Source organism: Acartia tonsa, chromosome 8, assembly GCF_053477335.1.
Source record: "Acartia tonsa isolate MP-2025a chromosome 8, ASM5347733v1, whole genome shotgun sequence".
NCBI classification, from domain to species: Eukaryota; Metazoa; Arthropoda; class Copepoda; order Calanoida; family Acartiidae; genus Acartia; species Acartia tonsa.
The window spans coordinates 27,146,809-27,166,955 of record NC_137267.1 but is presented as its reverse complement, the minus strand read 5'-3'; the positions used below and the strand labels follow the sequence as shown (position 1 = coordinate 27,166,955).

The 20,147-nt window shown below is 29.0% G+C and overlaps 1 protein-coding gene across 8 annotated transcripts in view; it reads right to left on the bottom strand.

Moving 5' to 3' along the window:
* Nucleotides 1-19,772, bottom strand: part of LOC145326414 (CUGBP Elav-like family member 5) — an 86,152-nt gene extending 66,380 nt beyond the window's left edge. For 6 of the 8 annotated variants that reach the window (XM_080169757.1, XM_080169760.1, XM_080169761.1 and 3 more), the window contains exon 1: nucleotides 19,602-19,761. The gene's annotated coding sequence lies outside the window, so the exon portion shown is untranslated. Of the gene's footprint in view, nucleotides 1-19,601 lie in introns of all 8 variants that reach the window. The other 2 variants (XM_080169755.1, XM_080169759.1) reach the window with 1 other exon arrangement.
* Nucleotides 19,773-20,147: the final 375 nt, after the last annotated feature.

The window sequence follows — 20,147 nt, the reverse complement described above, 5'->3', positions numbered from 1 at the left end:
TTAACGTGTCTGTTTTTGAAATAAATCATCCAATTAGCTACATTTACTAGGATTACAAATTAACACAGAAATAAGAAATAATTTCTTTTATTGGTAAATAGTAAGGGATAAAGGTTATCAAAAACAATTAATAATATAAATAAATATCATAAAAAGGCGATAATTAAAACATCCATAAAAGTAAAGCCTAATGAATGAGCCAATAGAACGAAAGTACATTAATAAAAATAAAGTGACCTTTTTTTCTAACAAATTTTAAAAAAATTTAATGTAAACAAATAGCTATCCGTTATAAACAATAGTAAGAATGAGCACTAAATGTAGAAAATTTTTGCATTAAGATAGTTGGTATAGTTTGTAGTCGAGTCCATGTTCAATAAGTGTCAAGTTGTCATATACAGTAGCAGAGACCAACAAAATACAGGGCAGTCAACAAATATCTTAGTTTATAAATGGGGGGAGGAGTTATAATACAAATCTAGTTTTCACCGTATGAAGATACTTATAAACATCCAAAATCGGTTTAATTTTATATGAAGTTTCTTAATATCCTAATATCCTTGACTACATTACAATAATTGCCCTAACTTTTTTTAACAAAAATATATCTAGCTAAAATTATGACTATTACATTTTTATTTCCTAATGCACCCTGTGTTAGGATAAAACAAATTTAAATACATGCTTTCCTTAACAGGAAATATACCTATTTGTTAGAGTAATTATTATGGACTTAAAATAACTTGGAAAATATTGGAAAAATTTCTTCATGTTTAGAAACTACCATAGTATTAGTCAATTATTCTTGCTTTTATTTTAGAAGGGTGTTCATTATTTTATCCAACTGCACCACCCTAATCCACTTTGTGAACCATCCTATTTCATTTTATTTAGCTTGGGCGGGTAAGCATTATTTTCCCACCTCATTAACGACAAAATACTCTTCGGGGACATTTTTCAAAATATTTTTGCAAAACAACGAAAATAAATTTAAAAGCGTAGATATTATTTTTTATTTATTATATATGTGTTTTTTTACCCCAAAAGAAGTTTCTTTAAACAAATTTAGTTTAAGTTAACACTTAGGCCATCTGAAAGAAGTAATTTAACTGTTCTATCAAGTTAAAACAATTAATTTTTTAAGACAAACGTTTTAGACGTCTTCTGGACACTACCAAACAATGAAAGCAATACTACTTTTTAAAAAGTGTTAAAGAAAACTTATGTGTTATTATAGAAACACTTTTTAACGCCATGTTAGTAGATGGGGGACATGGCATTAGACAAATGACTTTAACAATCATTAGAAATATTAACAACTCCAGAAAAGTTGAAAGATGATTATTACAGAGATCTCATAAAGGCCAAAACTTCTTACATATTTTATAATATGCAGAAACAGGATGCATAATGGAAATGGAATCAATATACGTGACCTCTACATAAGAATATAATAAAAACCCTAATAAGAATAATCTATGTTAACTCTATTGTAGCACACGCCAAATAATGTCAATTAAATCTAATGAGACTGTATTAATCTAATGTTGCTTTTACTTAAAAACTAAATTTAACCTTACAACTTCATTCACAAAGTTCAAGAAAATACTTTTTAAAACTTAAGGAGAATATTTAATTATCCGTATTATAAATCTTATGCTACATAAATACATTTTACAAATTTAATTAAAGATAAGGAGAAGAACAATAGAGTAAATTTTGGTGGCTGAACGATGAGTTGGAAATTTTTCAGTGTTTCAATTTATTTTAAGGTAGTCTTTACTTAAAATAGATACAACATTTTATCATTTGTTTTAGATTAAATGTAAAAGGGGAATGTATATTGTACATGTACAAAAAGTAAAAGGCTTAACTGTATTTTTAGATTAAATAAAGGGAGGGAAAGAGTACAAAAAAAGAAAAGGTAGAACAGTACAGACAAAATTTATTAGTTTGGAAATGAGAACTATAAAGCGTTGCTTTTGTGACGCTGTATCTGATATACTTCTTTTTGCCTAATTTACACCACATTGTGATAATTATAAAAAAAATCTTTCAACAAAAGCACAAATTATATAATCTATGATATCTTTATTTCATCGCTTTTCTTTTTCATTTTTGTGTGTTATTTCCGTAAAGCGTCTTGTTTTAAGAATGGGTATCCCTTAAATACTGAGGGAACCACAATACTTTAGAAAGAAATCTATCCATCTTGGAATTTAGATACTCATTTGTTGTTAAGATTGGATGGATAGTTTAGATAGATAGTTTTCACAAACTTGGTATGTACTTCAATTTACACAGGTGTCCGTACATTTTAGCTAATCAAGATCAAATTTATAAGATAAAAAGAACGTTTTTATTTTTTAAAAACTGTTTGTCCTTTTATATTTAGAACCCCCCAAAAATATTCAAAATAATTAAAACAAATACCTTGGGAGAACATCGATCAATTCTTGACCTATGTGTAAGTTTTTTTTTTTTTGCTAAGGACAAGAAATATTTTTCTATAAAAAGAAACACCTTTACAACAACACTATCATCCATTTTCTCAATTTATTGTGAGCTACAGAGAAAGGGAGGAAAACTCACAAGAAAAAAGTGGCCAAGGTAAATGAGAACTTTATTTTTATATTTTTTGATATAAAACGTTCCAGTCCGTAGATAGCAAGGATCTAAGTTTTAAATTATAAATATTAAAATCGTCCCATCAAATATAAGGATTTCTAATACAATCAAGAATAATCTGGAAAGTGTGGTAAATCTATAATCATGAATACAATTAATTTGCCTGACTATGTAATGGGCAAAGTCTTTATAAATGTTTTCATCCTTGTGTAGAGCAAATTCTACTATTTCAACCATCATTTACTTCCTTAGTTAACAAAAGAGAAAATTTGTTTCTAGAATACCTATCCCACATTCCTATTAGAGAACCAATTTTTGTGTAAAACCAAGAGAAACGCCATCTTTCTTTTTCTGTAAATGACACACTGAAAGTGTTTCTAGGTTTTTATGTTCTTGACACTTACTATCTCCCACCCAAAATCATTATAACAATTATGTCACACATAAATATGAGGCTAGACAAGAGTTATAATTAAGATGTGATACAGCTCGATTTAGTAATCTTTGAAAGAGCTTTAAAAGCAAGGGAATAAAAAAAATCCGAGAGCTATGTATTAGGTGAAAAAAAAACTTTCAACTTTAGAAGATTTAATAAAACGTCCATATATAGTTTATGAATGTAAATGAATTTGATAGAATAATTAAACCGATTGGATACTCCTTGATTAGAGAAATCTGTTATGTAGGATGATGGATGGACAAATAAGTTATAGAATAAATATAGAATAGTCCCTGGAATCTTTGTAAGATATTTCAGACATTTATCTTTTAATAGCAGCTGAGAAAATGTATTTTATGAAGAGTAGCTTGTGTCTAGTTTTAAAATATAAAAACTTGCATTTGAAACCGGACAAAAAAAAGTATGAACCCAAAAGTTTTTGGATGAAATGTGAAGACGGGATACAATTTACTTTCAAAGTTTGGCCATAATTCTTTCTTTAAATTTCAACCCCCCCCCCCCCCCATTCCAATTTCTCTATCTTGCAACAAAATCGGGGGAGGAGATAGTTGTAGATATCTTGTAATACATCTATCTAGAGTACTCATAGAGGATGACGGGTAATAAAAATCTGAAATAGAAATGACGCAAATGACGCAAATTCTGACGCAAATTCTGACGTTTATCTAAAATGCAACATATAATAATAGCTATTAAAACAATTTTCAAGCATAACTTTTATCTTATTAGGATAACAATTAAATAAGAAAAATATTTTTACCATGTGAAATTCGTGATCAAACACCTAATTGAAAAAAAATGCAAGACATAGCTTTTATTTTAAGAAAGACTAGGGGCAACGGACGCCCCCAAGAAGCCTCTAGGTGTTCTTAAGGTGGGAGGGGGATAAGTCAACCGCCCTTCTACTTTTTAATTTGAGTTTTAATAAGAAATATTCAGAAAAAAAATTTGGGGGTGTGATTTTAAATTGGGAGGGTGGAGATACGCTCTCCCAAAATAGTTAAAAACCTTCCCTGTACCTTAAAAAAAGCTTAATTGCAAAGGAAAACCAAACAGATGTCATTTTTTAACAATTTTATAAAAAAAAACATTGGCGCACTTGTATAAACACCTTATCGCTAACAAGTTTTGGTAATAGACAATCCAGATCCATCCAGTTCAAAGGGAATGGAGAAAGAGAGGGGGTGAATCTATCCGAAAATAGTTATGATCGAGATCTTCCTTCATCCTCATAGAGGGCTAAAAATCGGGGGAGGAGATTGTTGTAGTTATCTTGTAATCCATCCATCGTGAGCACTCATGGAAAGCTAAAAATGTCTTAAAGACTAAATATATTTTTTGGAAAAATGTATATTTTTTTGATTTATTGAAATGACAATAAAGGAGAAAAAAAGTTGTATGATAAAAATTAACAAATATTTATAGATTGTTTCAAGGATATATACATTACGAGATGCTTATAGCCCCCCCCCCCCCCACCCCTTTACTCATAACCCTCAAACCCAACTGAAACATGAATTGTCTGCCTTTTCAATTCACAGAACTATTTTACATCTCCTTTTGATTTTAAATATTTTTGGAAAGAGCATTTCCCTTACTATTGAGTTTTTACTAGATTTAAAAACTGTTAAACTGACAAACAGCTGGGCTTCTATTTCTGGTAATTGAAGCATAAATAAAAATACTTAATCAGCATTTCTAGATAATAATATGGGTGTGCTATCGTTTCCGGCAAATAATCACATTTGCAAATCATATAAACCTCAATTCAAAGTCATCAGTTTTGCTATGTTGTCATTTAGCGAATATGAATCATCACTATAAAGATATGTCAACACGCGGTAGTGATGGAACACAATTAATAATACATTTATACTTTTGAGAATATTTCATGTCTATAACATTGTTCCTTCTTAATCTAGACTTAATCTGTAAAGACAAAGATACTTAAAAACAAGTCTAAACAATAAATCGATGTAAATATATCGGTAAAGCTATTTTTATATTGTACTTTATCGTAATATGAATTGCCATTTCAATTATCAACTTGAAAGGAATTTAAATTAATCACGGAAAATCATCTCTTAGTGTAGAACAACGCTTTTAAGGGTATCTAATCTTTTTAATTCTTTTTATTAATATTCATATCCCTCCCTCCCTTTTGTTAATCCTCTTTCCTACCTTTGTACATTGAAAATTATTCTATTATCCACCCCCCCCTTACCCCTACAAACAAATTATTCTATTATCCCCCCTCCCCAACTCCTGACAACAAATACTTATTTGATAATCTACTAAATAATACATTATTGACATTTGTTCAAAATTTTGCCACAAATATATGATAATAAATGATATATAAACAATATAATAAATATATTTACTACCAATTTTGCCTTTTCTTGTGTATAATATCATAATATAATTTAATATTGGATGTTTTGGGGGGAATTTTAGAGATAAATAACAATTTTGGTAAAATAAAGTTTTTTTTTGATATTTAAAATCAAGTGAATAGGAAAAGATATCATGTAACGATTGGGTGTCAAAGTAATCAAAAATCAAAATAATATATTAAATAGTAATAATATATTAAATAGTAATAAAGTCTGCTACTATGACGTCATAACTTTAAGCTAATCATGAAATTGCATGATTAAATAATTTTCAAACTATTTTACTAGACAAATTTAGACAAAATAAAATCAGGAAAATCATATTTCTATTTTTAGCTTTTTACAATTGTACATGTTTGTTTCTTATTTTAGTTTGTTTAGAAGAGGAGCTACTATATAATTAATGTATCTTCGTCACAATGTACGTTTCACAAATTTTTTTCCGACAACTGTCCATCATGAAAAAGGTCAATTTTATACATAAATCAGTTTCATTACCCTCTAATTCATTTTCTATACCGTCTATATCTTACTGTGTAAGGTAAACCGTCTTAAACCTTCCTACTTTTTTGCATCTGTGCGTAATTTTGCTATTAACATTAAAATAATTTTGATTTTGATAATAGTTTAATTATACTTCACTATATATGGACATAATTGTGCTTGTTTAATTATGTAAAAAGACACAATACTGCAGCTTAAGGTATATGAATCTTTATATGATTGTATGATTATTAATCAAAAGCAAATAATATTATGTAAATTAAGGGAAAAAGTAGTCTTCTTTAAACTTTACATAAAACTACGGAAAAAAATTATAGCAAATTTTAATGGAAGCCATAAAATGAATAATAATCTTTTTTATTGTAAACTGTTGTCCGCGGGGAGGAAAATTTATATGATCATCACTTTTTTTTCTTGTCCTGAAGGCCGAATGCCTTGGCTGACAAGAGAAGAATTAATCCTATAATTTATAATTTATTTTCTGTGGACAATATAAATAAAATAATACGATACATATGTATATTTTCAGCACAGTTCAGGACCGTTTGGAGCCTTGTTGTTTTTTAGTTGCTGCTTCGCTGTTTTGGAAGGCAATTTTCTTGTTTCTGTATGTATTAGTGTAATTTATGCAAATGGAATATGATTATTAGACTACAAAAATGTCTCAAAAGGGAACCTAAATTTTCTTGAACATATGATAACAAGGATGAAAACATCCAAGCCTTCTCCAAGAGTTATACTTAAATCCGAATCTTAACAATTCAAACGCCTTTTTGTTATTAATAAATACGCATGTTGCCAATAAGACTTTTTATTACTTTAAAAGCAACCTGTGTATCTGCATTGCTAACCCCATTCTTATTATGCCCCCCCCCCCCCCTATACAGCAGTTAAATGGCAGTTAATAAACGGTTGGCTCGCTGCTACCAAAGCCTGCTTTTTAAAGATACATTGTTGTAAAATTGATAAATTGAGAAGAATATTATTTTTTCTTTGTGTTGTTAGGCGATGAGAATAATAATTAACCAAGTACTCCATGGAAAAAAAGACAAGTATTTTGAAAATCAAACTTGGACGATTAATCCCAATAGTAGCAAGGTTTGTTTAAAGCAAACTAAAAAAGAGGAATTACAATTTCAACCAATATGATTGATTTAGAACTTTTCAACCAATAATAAAACAAAGATGATACAAACCTATAAAAAATGTATTCTACTGGATTTGAACCTTAGACGCTAGTTTACAATTAAAATTCATGAATGAAATACATTAAAAACCGATTATGACGAATAGACAGAAGGACGGACAAGATCCTCTAATGTATTTCAATCTGGGTCCCTGTCCCTGGCACTTAGAACACTTCTCACTAGTTTTACACAGGAACAAGGTATACATAATTACAAATTGAAAAATTAAGGACAATCAGCAAAGACATTGGCTTTGAGATATCCTTTTATGCTAAACTTAGTATTAGAAAATGTTTAATGTGTTGTTAACTAATCATTTTTTCTTTAAAAATCAGGTGTAAATGAATATGGCAATTATCCTTATTCCCTGAGTTTCTACACTCATTTTAATTCTTTTAACTATAAGTTGTATCCCTTGGAGGTATGCTGGGAGCTCAGAGAGATAACAATTTTAAATTTATATTAGAATCTACCTACCTCACATGTAATCAAGTTACTTTATTATTCATTTTAAGCTAAAATTGAGATCTTGGTAATAAGAATTATAATACCTCACATGTTTCATTGTTTACTTCTAAAGAAATCAAATTGTAATCTATATTATGTAAATTGGTAAGGTTTTTTATTTGTCTGTTGATATCTCTTTCTTCTTAAAATGTATGTTCAACAATAAAATGACATTGGCTGTCTGATTAATCTTTTTGTTTTATCTAAGATCTAGGCTTTGTACTTTTATACTATTTATATTGGTAACCTCTCATAAATATACAAAATGTGTACGCAGCGCTACTTATGAACAGTATGATCCTTGTTTAGGAATGATGTATTTATGCTTTGAAAAAGAAGAAGTTGTAAAAGTATAGATGCTATGTAGATATGTCTTGAAATTTGAACAAAATTGACTTTATCTCTACCATAGAAAATATAGAAATATAGTTGGAATATTGGAGACACCAAAATCTCTTTTCCAATGCCTGTCTGTCTACATATACTATAGGATAGGAGGTGCTAAAATTTTTTTAAATAGCCTAAAACTTGTACAGGACCGATATTAAGACTTCCAGACAATTGTGAAGGATCAGCCATTTACGAGATTTTAATGACATATGTCCTTTTCTTTTTTAACCAAAAAAAGTTTTTTATATTTCTAATTACAGTTAAAAAGATTTGTTACCAAAAATAGCCAAATAAATATAATTTTGGACCATCTTTTTTTACAGTCCAGTACACACACAGAAACACACACACACACATATAAATACACCTACGCACACACAAATGATTTGAAGCGATGAAAGGGAAAAAAGTTATATCTGCCTTCCTTTTATATTTCAACATAAATGTCAATTCCTGTACTTCACAGGGACTGGAAACTATGATCTAAAAAGTATTTTAAAATATGAAATACATTAAAAAGGAATATTAGTGTGATTTGCTTTGTAGTCTCGCCACCCAACCATATAACCATTGACCAGCTCAGGGCTAACACTAAGCATCCAAACAAATTTGTAATCATTGTGTTAGTCGTTTACAAGATCTTATTAGACAAACCTTCAGTTTCTCTAGAAAATAGGATAAGCTAAAAGTTATTTAAACCAATTAACAATTTTTTCCATATTTTTTTGTCTATTTCGTTTTTACCAAAAGAGACAAAAAGTGTGGGTGTGTGTGTGAGAGAGAGAGAAAAAGAGAAAGATTTTGTTTTATTGATTGGAAGTAATATATTTAATATATATTATTGGTTGGACAGCCACTCTATAATTACAGAATGTCAGTATTTCCGTTCATCCGCTGTTTATTTCAAATACTTTTTACGGCAATTCCTCAATTTTTAAAATGACAACAAAAAATACAAAAATCTAAAAGAATTAAAATAAGTCCTAAAAAGTAAGCATGTCCCTAAACGGTATTTTGTATTTAAAGAGTTTTGCAGCAAATTTACCTACCATTTTGTTTAGACTTAACATTTATGTTCTGCTTAGAGCTTCGTTTTTATGGCTGTTGTCATCCTTGTTAAAATACATTTAGTATATATGTTATTATTTTGTTTGGAGATTTATGAATATTTAATAACAACTCTCCTAACATTTAGAAGCATGTTATTTCAATCAATGAATTTTAAAATATTGATTTATATGAATTGGATTGGTAAAGGTAAGAAAAAATATCCTAAAACCATCCTAAATCTTCCCTGAAAAAACAAACTCATTCGGACCAGCAATTTGTTAGATCTTTAGCTCATAGGGTATATGAATAAATTCATTTATCTATCTTTGTATCTTAATTTTCAATTCATCTAACTAAGATTCAATAAATTTATCTATCAATCTTTACTACATGTTTAGAACTATTGTAAAAGTTTTATTAAATGTCACAAGCTAAGATTTAAAGGCTACACAACAAATGGATAAAATAAATTCAAATCGTTAGTGTGAAACTTTTCTTAAGGTACTTTATACTGTACTCTACACAAGAACGTATAACACGCAAAGATTTATTTTATGGAAATATGTATAGATTTGCAAGGGTACAAGATTAAAGGTTCTTCAAAAAGGTAAAAATAATAAAGTAAGAGAATAAGATTAGTGGTCAATAAGGTGATGAATAAGTGTTGTAAATTAAGTAGATTGAATAGAGGTAAAGTAAGGAAAGCAGAAGGGCTTCAAATATGTAGATAAATCGATTATTTAAAAATTAACATAAAATGAAAGTCTAATAATGTTTATCTAAATTCAGTATTCATGACATTTTGATACACACAGGATTTACAAACTACACAAAATAAAATCAAACTTTGCATAAAGGTTTATTCTAAGCAATGAAGTTGGAGAAATATTTTTAGTTGAAAAAAGTATTTCAAAATAAACTTTAAACACTTAGAATGACAATTTTTACCAAAAACTGTAATCATCCCACATTTTTTGTAATTAGACAAGTATGGGGAAATGAGTAAAAATAAGTAAAAAATTCGTTATCTTCTCATAAATTTGGGACAAAACTTTGAAAGTTATGAAAATTCTAAAGTTTTTTATAATGGATTTTAGAAAATTGTGAGGGATTTATCCTTGGTTCAATCCTCAGAAATGTATAAGTTTTCCAAGAAACAAACATTTATTAGAGTATCAAGAATAAAAATACAGGAAAAATTAAATTAAAAGAAATGTTATATTTAATTTTATAAAGGTAAAGGGGATGTTTTAATTTTTAAAATTCTTCTCCCATTTTCTGGAGAAATGTTGCCTGTCTGTGAGTTGAATCTGACTACATTCCCATGGTTAATGAGAGTTGGTGGGGGGAATTTTAATGTGGGGGGCTCTCACACAAAACATTTTCTAAGAAATAGTAAAGTTTTGAATATCTATAAATTGTAGTGTACTTAAATATTAGTAATACGAATTATTCTTTTTGGGATAGTAGGTACTGATTTGAGTGCAATTAACCTACTACTGGCAAAATAGAAAGATTTTAGTAAATACATATTGTGGCACCTTTAGGCAATAATAGGCGCATATTACTTCTAACAGTCTAAACATTTGACTTTACTTTAAGCAACTTTGGTGAAAGATTGCATATTATCAAACAATTTCTATATAAAATGTTTTAATATAAGATTATATGTAATGTTGTATGGACACTAGAATGTGGTGGGCTGCTAGTTCAATCTTTTACCAGTTCAACAACATCAAAATATCAAGATAGATAGATGGACACATAGATTATTAAGATAGAATATCAAGATAGATAGATAAACACAGAGGAATTTTTTTTAGTTAAATACTAATCTATTATTTTTTATTTTAGACCTAAAATGGCATACGTTTATTCATGCTACATATTGATATGAAAAGAATAGATTCAATGATTAATTATTTTATAAAAGTCTTATTCAATAGAATGTATTATTAATAGAATAAATTAAGCCATTTTCATTTTTATTTCTATGAAAATATTTTATTTTGACTGTACATAATGTAAAACTTAATCAGTTCTTTTGTTAGTGCGATCTAAAGGGACAAACATAAAAACCGTAAAACTTTATATAATACGAGCGGCCGCCCTGATATTTGCTTTGTATTTCAAAGGGTAGAAAAGAGAAAAAATAGCCTAAAACCACCCCAGGTCCTATGTGAAGGTTCTCTACAATGGAGAACCCAACCGGCTCAGTGGTTAGTTAGATCCTAAGCTACAGACAAACTACCGTACTACCTTATATAATAGGATAATGGTTAAATGTTAATGTTACAATATAAAATTAGTTGAACATAACCTACATGTAATAAATTATAAATTATATTTACATTTTACACTTTTTGTTTCAATCACTCATTTTTAGTGTGTATTCACTTCCACATAATATGTAATAATCCAAACGAATAGTGCTTCATTTTAGCAAAATATAGTAATAAAATGGGAAGGTCTTTAAAATTACATGTAAATCTAGTAAAAATCTGGTTATGATGATCTGTTAATGTGATACAACAATTAATTTGTTGAACATTATTTGTACCCTCTTCAATAATAGGTTCCTTATTCACTCACTAGCGGCTTCGCCCCTAGCTTCTAGGGGCTTTGCCCCAAGAGGTTTGATCAACCAATTTTTTTGTATTTTAGATTTAAAAAGAAAAAGTAAAAAAAAAATTTATTTTTTTTTGGGGGGGGGGGTATTTTTCATTTTTTGGGGGGGTTGGGGGTGTCCCACCCCTCCAACAAATAGCTTAAAACCATCACAGGACCAGTAGGTATATTCCCTGAAGAGTAGAGCCCAATCGGTTCAGTGGTTACTGAGATCTTAAGCTTCAGACGGACAGACATCGTTCTACTTTGTATTATAGACTAGTGGCTACTCCCCTAGAGGCCTCTAGTGGCACTTTAAATGTTTTATTGTTCAAGTCTCTACGATACTTCATTATGTTCAAGTCTCTACTATATCTCTTTATGTCACGTTCAAGTCTCTCAAATATTTTTTAAAATTTCGATTTTATTGTGATTTCTCTTGGGAAGGTGGTGGTACCCTCCCACAAAATAGTTATAAACCTTCCCGGGACCTATGAGAAGTTACCCTGTTAAGGAGAACCCGATCGGTTCAGCGGTTAGCGAGATCCTTCGGTACAGACAGACAGACACACAGACATACACACATCCTGTTACTTTATTATAAGGATAGTTGTAAAAATAACTAGGATGACAACATACATAATAGCGAGTCCTAGATAATTATATAGTTGGACAAACGAATATTGACAAATGGATAAAAAGACATTTATAATTTGAAGAAGAAGAAAATTATTTTAAAGTCTTTGCAAATTCGTTATTAATCTCTAAAAAAAATATCATAACATATCAAAGGAGCATAATTTTATATTTTAGAAAATCCACTAATCCAAGTTTTTTTCCATGGTAATTTTTTCCATACACTCAACTAACACTTAATTCTTTTACCAGACTTAGTCCGATACTTTAAAAAGTTTTAAGGTAGATGAATGAATATAATTATATTCTAAATGACAAAATTGCATTTGTTATTAATCCTAATTCTAAAATGATATCAGAGAGAGAGGGGACAATGGGCTGTTTATTATACTTATTTGTTGGCTTAACAACCTGGGGGATTTTAATTTTGGTGGATTTTAATTAGTTGGTTATTACGTTGGGGTCAAAACAATTCAATCACTAATTTTAATCAAAATGGGTTATTTTGTATATCAGCATTGACCATTATCTTATCCCTTTAGATCTCTGAATAATATACCTAATGAAGAGAAAGATCATGAAAAATAACAAATGATTATTCAGTTTACTTTTGAAGTATTGAACCAGGGCTGTCCTATTATTTTACTTAATTCTCCTCTCCAAACTTTCTTAATTCTATTATTTGGCCCACCAAAGGAACAAAAAGGTTTTCAACAGGGAAATAGGATTCCTAACAAGGATGCAAATATACTTGAAAATAAAACTCAACAAAAATCAACTTCGACGTTATTGCTTTTAATTGTCATTTAACATATTTTAAAAAAGAAATATATGATATGATAAAATGCAAATGTTCTTACTTAGATAGTTAATATAATGTAATGTCATATTAACGAAAGTTCCTAGAAACTGAATTAAACCAAATCGATTTTGGATAACTAAGTATTAGTTAACATGCTTACTTTAATACATGACGAGGAACCTTTAAAATTGACAGGCAGGTGGATTTAATACCGGGTCCTAAAGTTATATGTATCAACATATAACAGAATAATTTCACCGGTAAAATACCAATAAAATATATTGTGATAAATTAATGTCTAATAGCTTAAGGAACTACCTTGTTTAACATGCAAAGGTAGACAATTAAAGTCTATATTCTTTAATCCGATTGGTTTTAGAGGAAGCTACTCTATAATCTAATTTCATTCGTAAATATATTTGTATGAGCTATCTCAACCAGAAGGCAGACATGTAAAATTATAGCACGATACTAATTATATAAGCATTTGATTATTTTTGAATATAATTGCACAAAAAGAACTTGCAGAATAGAAGTTTTAGATTGTGAATTTTTTTCTGTCCCGTTAAAAAAAGACCAAATAGGCGCCAAAAATAAGGTACGAAATATAAAAAAAATCTTTCCCGCCAAATTACATGGATGAAACATAGCCAAACATGATGATTTTCGGGCAATCATCAAATCTATGTAGGCAAAAATCATATTTGAATAAGTTCACGTAAATGCTATATTAAAACTTTATTAAGATCAATATAAATCCTTTTTATGGATAAAAAAAACAAACTAACGACGCACATGCTGATTGGTTTTTATTTACAAACAACCATATTCACATGATATTATTCAATCAAAGAAATATTTTTTGTCTCGGGTTACATTTGGTGTGCTATCAATTCAGCTTAATATTTCGTATAAACAAAAGAACATTATAAGTTTGTGTTGTGGTAATAAGATGTCGTTAGTATGATTTGATGATGTAAATGGTCTCTTGTATACTTTTCACTTTTAGAACACCCCTCCCTGCATAATAACTTTATGGGTTGCAAAGTTTTCTTTTCTTTTTCAGAATACCCCTCCCTACATAATAACTTTATGGGTTGCATAGTTTTTTTTCTTTTTTTAGAATACTCTACCCTGCATAATAACTTTGTAAGTTGTAGAGTTTTTCTTTTTTAGAATACTCTACCCTGCATAATAACTTTGTAAGTTGTAGAGTTTTTCTTATTTAGAATACCCCTCCCTGCATATTAACTTTGTAGGTTGTAGAGTTTTTCTTTTTTAGAATACCCTACCCTGCATAATAACTTTGTGGGTTGTGTAGTTATTATTTTTATTATTATTATTGCATAGAGAGAGATAAGAAGAAATCAATAGTTTTACATGTTTATAGGGAATTATTCAGATAAAAGAAAAGTAAGAGAACCAATAAAAGGATAACCGACTTTTATTATTGCAGTCCTAACTGCGCATGGTAATTTATTGCGTCTATTTGTGAGTCAAGGTATTCCTACTAATGAAATTACATTCTGCTCATAGCATAGATTACTTTTTAGTATCATTATTATGATGTTGCATGTTCCAGACTCAAACCAAACATATGACAGACTAATAACTAATACCGCGAGTATAAATAACATCAATGTTTCAAAATCTAAAAACACTAAACATTGCACTTGCAGATCTCCATTTCCCTGTAAAAATTGCATCAAGGATGAAATAAACGGAAAGGTATAAGAAGTAAGGTTAAGGATTAAGGGGGTGGGGGCACCGAGGGAAAAAATTGGAACATTGATTTAAATTCTGAAAATTGAAATGTTTTATTAGTCTTTGTATTTTGAATGGTGAATACTAAGGCGATTAGTAAATTCATAAGAGTCTATATTTTTACAATAACGTCTTAAAGATTTAACACTCTGCAATTCATTGTACGACTGATTAACATTTAATTTTTGTTCTAGTTATTGTTTCTTAGATACTGAAAGCGCTGTCACTCTATACGTTTAGCTCTCGTCTGTCCGGTCTCATATTTGTTGAGCTACGCTAATATTAGTGTTGGCATCCTTGTTTTATGGTATCTTCATCCCTATTTGTGTAAGTGGGGAAATTTCAGGGCTATTATTAGTGGATGACATGGGGCGAGGGGGGATTATTTAGAGCGGGGGTGCAGTGGGCGTGAGAGGGGATAAAATAAGAAGGGGTGATATGGTCGTGGTATGACACATTAAATCCTTTTACTATAATGCATGAATAAACATGATAATGAACAATTTAGGCACAACACACACATGCACACATAGACACACATACACTCTCACACACACAAATAAATACAGCCTTTACAAGCTTGCAAACTACATAAAATGTGTAAAAAAAAAATACATTTCAATATTCATGAAATTTTAACCCAAGAAAATATAGAAATTTTCTAAGATAAAAAATACAAAGCATTCTTTTTTGATATTTTAAAACAAAGTGTAGTGGATCTTTAAAAAATATATTTAAATTTTATCTTGTACTTTTTATTAGAATAATGTTAGCTTATTATGATGAACATTGTTGTGATTGTATGGTCTCCCCTGACCTAACCTTTCAGTATTATAGCTGTAAATATTTTATTGTAAGATTATTATTAAAGATATACTTTATGGTGAATGTTATTGGATTCTGCGGGCTAAAAAGACATTTATAGAGAAAAGGATATAGAAGCAAGACATTTATCTGATCGTGCTAGGAATCAACATTGAACAAGTTTTGAAAATCAACATATTTTAAATGTATAATAATTACACTAACGGTCATCTGAGAAACAAAAAACAACGAAATCTTTTTGAGTTTTTAATAATAAAGCGTTTCTAAAATGCTCGTATATTATTATTCAATAAAAATATTTCACAAAAAAAGGAATTTATCTTAAAATTGTTATTTTCCTATCCGCGGTCAACTGTCTGCAATGGCAAATGATAAATATATTTTATTGTAATACCTTTTATTGTATAAATAGATTGTGTAATAATTGTAGGTCTCTGTAAGCCTTTCCTATATTTACTCTGCAGGCAGTAATCCGTTGATAACCTACAGTCACAAGTATTAGAAGGGATAAGACAATGGACGGTAAATAGATGTACAGTCCAATTATTGATAAACAAAATTACCCTTGTGCTAGATTAAAATTATTGATTGGAAAGTTTAAAACTGCTAATTAACCAACTAATTGAGAATTAGTAAAAGTACCCAAAGTTTTTAATCCAACGAATCTGAGAAATGGAAAATAAACTGATTATATTAGACATCTTTAAGATTCATACTACTTAAAGCATGTTTTCACGTGCAATACTCATAACTATGTAATTATAAAACGCTGTGGTTTTTCTTTAAAGTGTAATAAATCCAGTACATATATACAATTTCAATTTTTAAATTTCATTTTTGCGTGCTATTACCGTTTACAGACTTGTTAAAGGTCTGATTGTTTATAAAAAAAAATCTTTTTTTATTCAGTACTTGTACTTTTAAAAATATTAGTCAATAGAGTTAATTTAACCAAAATAATCTACCACTTCATCATATCTACTAGCTGCTACGCCCCTAGAGGCATCTAGGGGAACTCTCCCCAAAATAGTTATAAACCTTTACTGGACCCATAAGAAGCTGTAAAAAAGAACCATAGCGTTTAGCGAGATCCTTTGCTACAGACAAAAAAGCTTACTACTTTGGATAAAAGTAAACAGTGCTCCATATCTATTTATCAACAATACAAAAGAAAAATATATAGAATAAAAAATGAAAATTGAACTGTAAAGCTTTTAAAATAGTATGGAAATGAAATAAGCAAATAAGCATATTGTTAGAATTGTATTTCCCCTCCCGTTGGCATTTTAAAAACCAGAGGGTTTGAATAACGTAACAAATATCTTTAAATCTTAAAATCTTTTTTTTTATTTTAGGTCAAATAGATAAAGAGTATCTTCCCTAATAAATAAATCTATTACATTTTTATTCAAATACCGAATCAAAAAAATTTTTTTAGATTTTTTTCAAATAAAATGTTTTGCTGTTTTAATTCCCCATTTGAAAGCAATGCTAATCTTCCCTTTATATTCACTTGGTTAGCTTCATGTCTGGCAGGTATAAACATAATATCAACAAAAAATTAAATTTACTGGAAAAAAGAACGCTTACGGTCATAAAACATTAAGATGAAATGAAAAGCAATAACAGTATAAGTAATTAACCATTATGTTTATATTACAATAACATACAATAATAATTTTTTTCTTATATAAAGTTACAAAAAAAACTTGAAATGTGATTTTATAGATCTAAAGAATGATATTTTTATGTCATTATAAGATAGGTTGGTAAATCTCTTATAAACACAATCAAGTGTTGTAATGCTATTCTTTTTATTTGTTATTTTGAATGTATGTCTAACCATGTCTTTAGCTGAAATTTACATATTTAAAGGAAAAACACTCACTCTACACTCACTTCTTAACAGTGGTTTCTAAATTTATTCAGTCACATTTATATTCTATCTCAATACCAAAAGTAAAACTATATAAAATATTACTGTGATGCTCCAAAATGAAGCCACCAAAGGAACCAGCTTTATTCTTCAAAGCTTTATAAAGTCCCCCTAGGGTTAATTTTAGTAGTACGCTGCTTTTAAGGTTATCTAAATGCATTATATTCATTTTTTATAGATTATAGAATTTAATATTTCTTAAATTATAGATTTTATCTAAAAATTCGGCAAAGAATCTACCCACCAATTTGTAACCTTATATTTGGACTCTTTTGACAAACAGTTTCATTTTTAAAAGTTTAACAACAGTAATACCATGCTCAACTTTCATACCAATTTTTACATAAACCAATATCTAATTCTATAGACGATAAAGAATAATTTCTAAATAATATTCTGTTTTTCAACCTATAATTCCAAATGTTTGTTTGTTCTATTGTTTGATTTGCTTATCTTTACTTTTGCGGATATTTAAAATTTATTAGAATCTATAATTCAAATAGTTTAATTAAAGTAAAAACATTTATAATTTGGAACAAGTAAAAATTGTAAATATATCTATGCTTTTTTGCTTTAAAAGTTTAAAATAAACTAAATTTAAATGTAAACTAAGATCAATCTTATTATAAAACATTTTCCTTTTAAATATAAAACACAATTTCCAAAACAAAAATTCAAATTTAACCCTATGCTATTAACTAGCATAAAGACGTTGTTTATATTTTAGTTTTAAAACTTTTAAGAATTAACAAAAATGTTTTAAAATATTTGTCTTAGTAATAAAGTAATAGTTTAAAAAACGAAAGCAAATATTTTGTATTCCTTTTTTTAAATTACAGAGTGTAATAAAAACTATTTCTTTAATTACTAAAAAGTAAATTCTGTATTGAAATATTTTTTTTTTAATTTCATTTTCCATTTTTTAGTAAAATAAAAAAAAATATTTCCATATTTGGATAGTTTTTAACCAGACCTAACCCACAGTTATCATTAAAAGCCTTTGCAAACCCATATAAATTGAATCCTATGGGGTTAGAAAGACAGTGAAATCACAGCATAATTTTAGGTTATTTTATGTAAAATTTTAGTAATTGTGGGCGTTAAAAATGTTGTTATGCCGCGTCCATAGTTTACAGGGCTGTTAAATATGAAGTTACCTAACTTTATGGTTTCCCCACACAACTTTGTATTGTGCATTCTAGGAAAATAAAATCAGAGATTTTAGTTTTACAACCCGAATGTGCATTAAGAAAACGGGACGAGTTAATGCAAAATAGAATAATAGACTTCATTTCTACTCTGAGAAATAGAAATACTAGCAGATTTGCATGTTCTCCCTAGGTGTCTTACTATTATTTCATTTTAGCGATGGTATAAAAATCACTTTTATGTGTAAGGATGTTAATCTATTTTATACCAAACATTACATATACTTGTTTTTTGACAGGAGGGGAAGGTTGGGCCTATTTTTTTATCAAGAATTTAAACAAAAGATATTTTTAAAATAATTTACATGTCACTTTGCATATGATTTAATTATGTATAGTTTGTTTTTAAAAGAATAAATAATTCAATAGGAAAGAAGCATATGTTGTCATAAATTTTAGTTATTTTTAGTTTTAAGACCCTTTTATTTTATTTTTTACTCATACCTAAATCAATTATATTGCACACCATAAGTAAATAAACTATGGAATGAAAAAGAAATTGTAAAAAAACTAAAAAAAATATTTGTTGCGAGGTTTGGTAATTCTTAATGACGTGAATATAAAAAAGTTTGCAAATAAGCCTAGATGTGTTTTAAGATTAGATTATATAGAAAAATGTCTGCTAAGACCCAGACACATTCATCTACATATTAAATCTTAAAATAAATCTTTCCAAAAAAAATATATATTAAAAATCCTACCTTATATAAAAGCTGATTTATATTCTGTTAGGCAAATCTGAGTTATTTTATGAGAAAACTAATTGGGTCCTCTATTTGTGATTTATATGAATTATTGTTGGTGTTGATACGGAGCAAGTACGTGTATATGACCTCCTAAGAGAACTGACAGCGGCCTACTAAATTTTACACAGAGGATTCTATCTTCCTCTGAACCCCCCTGAAGTTATATTCCCCGCGTCCCTTTACAATCCACCCCCAAGAGCCTGATTTCCCCCTCCCTCAAGTAGAACTGTATGCATTTAATTTGGTTTACCCCCTTAGAGTTTTTCACCCCCCTAACTGGGGAAATTTCCCTCCGAAAGTCCAATGTACGGAATCAAGCAACAGGCAAGGAATGCACAAGGATACTTTTATTTCAACTTAAACATATGGGGGGGGGGAGGAGTGGATCCTTGGTGGAGGGGAGGGGGGAATCGGCCTCCACTCTTACCGGGAGGTTGGGACAGTGTGCCCCGGCAATTAGAAAAGGTCCTCTTCGGACAAATCAATATTATTAAAAACTTC